The following is a 6,000-nucleotide window of genomic DNA, read 5'->3' on the forward strand; positions in this document are numbered from 1 at the left end:
ACTTGGGACACCTCGGGGGCTCAGTCAGGTGAGCGTCCGACTCTGGATTTCGGCTCAGGTCGTGATCCCAGGGTGGTGGGATCGATCCCTGCGTCAGGCTCCGTGCTGACAGCTCAGAGCCTGCTTGGGATTCTCTATTTCCCTCTCCCTCTCTGTCCCTCCCTCACTTGCACTCTCTCAAAAGTAAATAAATAGACGTTGAAAAAATAAAGACGACTTGTTCCCTTTGCGCATCGGGTTGAGGGCCCAGGCAGCGCATGGGCTCTGCACCCACCGCCACCTTGCACACACACCCCAGGCGGTGGTGCGGCTCCTCCCGCCCCCGGGGTTCGGGGATCCGGGCAGGCAAAGCGGTTCCCGCCAAACCGATGCTTGATCTGACCCCCCGCGGGTGGCTCTGCTCTGGGCCGGATGTGGCTTTGACGCGCCCCCCAAACAGGAGGGGGAGGGAAGGCTGCGAGCACGGCTGGGGGAGGGGACAGAGGAAGCGGGTGCTTGGTGGCCTCCCCTCTGAGTCCGGTGGACGGAGCTGCCGGGTCTCGGGCGCCGCGTGGAGATCGGAGGTGACGGACACCACGGGTGACCCCTGCACGGTCTGCGGTGCAGGGCGTCTGTCTCCTCCGGCTGGTCCGCGGCGTCCTTTCTCGGCAGGAAAGAGATCCCCTTCACACAGAAGGGGACATGGGGGGGAGCTCCGCACGAGTGCTCCGGAACTTGGCTGCCTCCCGGGATGCGACACCCTTAGGTGGACAGAACCTTCCTCACGTACCTACCGATATGCATTCACAGGGGGGTTTAAACTCGGGGACTCCTGATGAGGATGGGAGGCAGTGCCCGTAACGTGCTCACCGTCGACCCCAGAAAGGGGATCACGTGGGAACGGCCGGGGAACGCAGCCCCGCTCGGCCGGCCGGCACCGGCTCCAGACGGCGGTGGGGAGGGGACTCCAGACCCACCGTGGTTCATGAGTTAGTGATGCACGGAGACAAGCTGCTGCTCAGATAATAATTTATGGACGTGCATCCACATAAGAGAAAATCAGCCGTTTTCAATGGAACGATTCCATGGCATTTAGCATGTTCACCGTGCTGTACAACCACCAGCTCTGTCTAGTTCCAGAACATTCCATCACCTCAAAGGAAGCTGGCTGCGGGTTGTGGGTCAGAGTTCCGCTTTGCTTGGCCTCTCGTGACCTCCAAACTACAATGCTGGAGTCCCGCATGCGTGTTCGGCCCAGTGCTCACTTCCCAGCGCCCCAAACCTCCCCCGGGACCCCCATTGGGACTTGGGGCGCACGTGCTGGCAGCCTGGTGGGCCTTAGCAGCCGGACAGGCCGGCCAAGCCCAAGACCGGGGCCACTTGGGCAGCAACTCCCAGATCCTGGGTGCGGGAGCTCAGTTTATCAGTCAAGGAGGTGGGCGGGGGGGGGGGGGGGGGCGGTGGTCCCTGGTAGGTCCCTTGCCTGTGGGCAGTGCGCAGGTGGAGGAGGCCGAGGTCCCTCCGTGCGGCTCCCGGGCAGGGCCCCCAGCCAGGGTTGTTTCCCCTCCTGCCGCGGAGCCCTGGGCCCCCAGCCGTCCACACTGGGTGTTGAGGAGGCAGCGCTCGGTCCGCCGGTGGCCTCCCTCTCCCTGCACCCCCCCCCGTAGGCCGGCCTCGCGTCCCAGCTCCACCCCTGCATCCTGGAGCGGTCCACGGCAAAACACCGCCCTGCCCGGAGTGTGAAGGAAGAAGACCAAGGTCGTCGTGCCCCGGCTCTCGCAGAGTCCAGAGCGGTGGCCAGGGGACCGACCCGGGTGCGGCACTGCCTTCCGGGGCCACACGCAGATCTGGCCGTTAGACCTGCCTCCGCCCACAGCTCCCATTCCTTGCCTGCGTGGGAGCCAGAGGCCGCGTCCTGTCCTGTCCCCCACCTCAGCCCTGGTGTGCACCCCTCAGTGAGGTCCCCTGCACCGGCTAACACTTGCAAACCACGGGAGGTGGAAGGAATCCCCGAGAACACGGAGTGCTGGACACAGACGCATAAAATGGGAACAAGGAAAGAGGGCAGTTTGGACGAGGACAGGAGGGAGGGGGGAAAGGTCTTCTCTTCCCTTGAAACACAGAGGCTTCCCCGAGGGTTTCTGCCATCAGGGGGCCGCCTCCTCGAGGCTCTGCCCGGCCTTCCCCTCCACCTCCCCCTGCCTGGCCTTCCCCTCCATCCGCATGAACACGTAGAAGCGAGTGACAAGGACACTGGTGCTAGTGAAGGGGACAGAAACCGCGGAAGCCTGGACGGAGACGGCGCCCGGCCGCCCGCCCGTGCCCGCAGGTGCCCGTGTGAAGCCGAGGGAGGCCGCCCCCCACGGAGCCTCCCCAGCCTCTGCCCGTGTCACCGTGCTCCAGTGACTAACGCAGGCGTCCCTGCTGGGCCCCGTTCCTGCCCCTGAGGAAGGCGGGACAGTGGCTCCCTCTGCCTGGGACACTTTCACCGCCACCCTGTCTGGGTTTCACTGACCGTTCCTGTCCCCGCGGGCCGCACCGCATCCCCTTTACGGTGCCCGTGCTTCTTCGTCCCCCGAGGGGACCAAGAAGCCCGAGTGGCCAAAGCTTGCACCCCTCGGCCGAGCGAGGTTGTGACGAGGGCTCCGGGTCCGGAGGTAGTTTCAGGACAGAAGTAAGTGCAGGCACGGTCTTCACCGAGAAGCCCGCCGCCCCATTTCTGACTTTGGAGAAAACATGTTGTAAAGCAACGGGCTGTGTTTTTGGCGCTGGATGTTTGAAACGCTGTCGTGGGGCGCCCACCTCTCGGCAGGCAAATACAAGTGCCGTACGGCCACGGCGTGGGTCCACGTTCTGCAGAGACCCTCCAGCCGGCGACTTCGGGCTTGCCACCCGCCCCCGCCGCACCCCGCGCTCCTGGGGCCTGGGGGGTCTCGCGGTGCCCAGGCCTCTCACCTCCTCACGGGACTGAGCTACGAGGATGGTGACAGCCCGTGCGTATACACCCAGCCGTGGCGACGTTTTGGGGTGGCGTCTCAATGAGCAAGAGGTCCCCCCCGTTCACCTCCCTCACAGCCTCGCCCAGGAGGCAGGGGCCAGATGACGGGCCCGCCCTTGCCGTGTGCAGCCAGGTGTCTGTCCTGAGCCCAGGCCCACGGCGGCACGAGAGTCTCCGGAGCTCCGGCCTTGTCACAGGCTGGGATGTTCTGTTCCCAAGGCCCTTGGCGTGGCCGTTCCTGACATGGGAGCAGCGGCCCAGGGCCCGAAAGTGGTTTCTGCTGCTGGAAGAAGCCAGTCAAGCCTGGGAACAAAAGCGTGCCTCTTACACGCCCACCGAGCTCAAACAATCCGGGCCCTGGGGCCGAGTGCCCTCGGGGCCTTCAAAGCTGCACGGCCTGGGGCAAAGACGCGTGACTCTTGAAAAGATCATGGGAACCCGGTTCACACAAAAAAGCCCAAGCCGAGAGGCAGCTGATGTCAGACTCACCGGGACAACGTCTGGACAGAGCTGCCTTCTCTGGGAAGCTCAAGGTGGCTCTCGGGATCGCGCGTCACGGGAAGTGTCCCCTAACGTGGCAGGCCTAGCGCTTTTTCTTAAAAAGATACGCAACTGGAAGTAAGTGGACTGTTTATTCTTCTCCCACGGACTGAGTCTAATGAGCCACAAACAGCTCGTCGACGCTGCGTGTTTGCGAAGCAGGGAGGGTAGTTTATGGGGATGCGAGCCCGTGCGCTTGGAAGCGGGGGACACGGTTTGCAGCCTGAACACCCGACCGGTGCCTTTCCTGCAACCAGGGCTGAGCAGGGACTTCTGGATTCGGGAACTGAGAATATGGCTCACCAGCTCTCGGCGCCCAGAGTCACAGGGACGCGCCCCCGTGCTCAACGTGCATTCACAGGGCACGTGTGCTAGCTGAAAGCAGACGACCCCAGCGGCGAGGCAATGTTTAGTTGCCATCTGTATGCCCTGGTAGACTGGAGTCAGCCCTTTGTCTCCTGTGACCAGCACGTTGCGTGCCGCCTCTAGTTCAGGCTTCACGGACCAGTGAGGACAGAGGAGGAAACTGAGGGTCAGGGAGTGCCCGGTGACGAAGGCGTGAACCCACAGCCAGGTGCCTACAGAGTCTGTGTTATTTCCCAGCCGAACAAAATCACTCCTAGGGAGCTGAGAACTGTCAGGCACGAGCACGCCGTCACTCGGGTTCGCAGGGACGAAGGATGTTCACGTGCAGGACTTTACACGTCACGGTAAAGGTGGGGCGGCTGCACGTCCAAGATGCCTGTGGCCGTAGCGCGAGCAGAGTTTGTGGGACGTGGCCGGTACTGGCTGTTTCTGAGTGACTGCAAATAGGGTAAGGCATTCCGTGCCATGAGGGCTCTTAACAGACAGTTAGATTTTGTAGGTCATTCGTGGGAAAGAAACGGCACTGAAGGGGCCAATCCTTCGACTGAAAGCGATTTCCTGGGAAATGATCGATCCCCGGAAAGCTGCTCTGGAAAGCAAAGATCCTTGGACACGTACCAACCTAGGTCAGTTTTCAGCTCCTTCGTTTATCAAGACGTGACCAAAATACGAATGGCGGTTATGACAGCGGTCAGAACCGCGACTGCATCCGGAGGTCAAGTTCACGGGGCCAGAGACACTGGTCTCTATTTCCTGCCCACTGGTCCATGACCAGTCTGTCTGTCTGGCATTTGTTTGACGGGGCTTTCCTGCATCGCTTACATACCGTGTCAGCTTTATGACGAGCAGTGCAATTATTTTCATCCACCCGAATGGCTCCCGGACGAAGGAGAGACCCTGGTCTCCCAGGGACAGACGGAGGGGCCGGGGCAGGAGGTAAGTGGCTCTTGCCTGGCACGCTTCTCGGCAAGGTCGGGACGTTAACTCTGGGCCCGGGCTCTATACGCTGACCCACATCGGTGCTGGGTTTACCGCCTGCCCACCGGCGTGACATTTTGGAAAGCGGTCACAGTGCATTCGGTGATGCCCAAGGACTGGCTGGAGCCATTATCGTTAAGGCTGACGACGAGATCCCTGTTATCCGCTGGCCCCACCGTGCTCTTGGGGACACAACCCGACAGCCGAGGACAGAATTCAGAACCGCCTCCCCCTGCCCCCGTCGATGTGCTCACGCGCTCCATGCACCCTGTGTCAGTGCCCTCAGAGCCCTGCGGGGACCTGATGCCCATGGCCCTAGATGCCATCGCCAGGGTGAAAAATAAGTCCCTGTCCCCTCGGAGGCTGGCGTGCCTCTGCGTTCTGTAGTCACATCGACGTAGGTCACAGATGAAGTTCGCTGAGTGTAGTTTACGTTTAAATACACAATTTGAAAAGTACGATGCTCTTTGGGAAATACATCAATGGAGCAGCAGGTAGAAACAAATTCTCGAGACGGGCACAGGTCGTAACCCTCTAAATAACAGTTGACGGGCTGGAACCCTCCCGTAGTTATTTGTTACAAGCAAACCTCCCAGGCCTGGGATTTGGGGGTAGAACTAACCATTAGCTTGTTTTTCTAAAGAACTCAAACAAACCTGCTGGGAAGTCTGGCGGGCACAGAGCCAAGTGCGTCCTCGAGACCAGCAGAGACGGCTGTGCTCGCTGACCGTCAGTGGCCCCGGGGCCATGGGACGTGCCACCCGGCGTCTGTCTGTGGGTGACGACTGGCAGGGTGTTTGTTGTTCTCCACCCCTGCTGACCTCGTGTCAGAATCACCTGCCTGCCCCCTCCCCCTCCCTTCAAAGCTTATTGATTTCGAAATAGCTCCTCTGATAAGAGGAAGCTTTGTCTGAGCCTCCGTGGTGACCGTTGGAGGGATGGTTATTGACTCGCCAGAGAAGCATCTGGAAATTGTTTTGTCCTCAGGCTGTAAGTTTACACAGAGACAAGAAGTCACAGATGCCACTCTGTGGAGCGATGCTGGCTCGTTACCACTCAGGCTCTAAGCCCGCCTGATCGTTTATTGAATGACTCCAAATGCTTGTGCATAATTTCACTATTTTATTAATACACTTGTT

The sequence above is a fragment of the Puma concolor genome, chromosome B2, assembly GCF_028749965.1.
Source record: "Puma concolor isolate L17-30 chromosome B2, mPumCon1.1.hap2, whole genome shotgun sequence".
Lineage (NCBI taxonomy): Eukaryota > Metazoa > Chordata > Mammalia > Carnivora > Felidae > Puma > Puma concolor.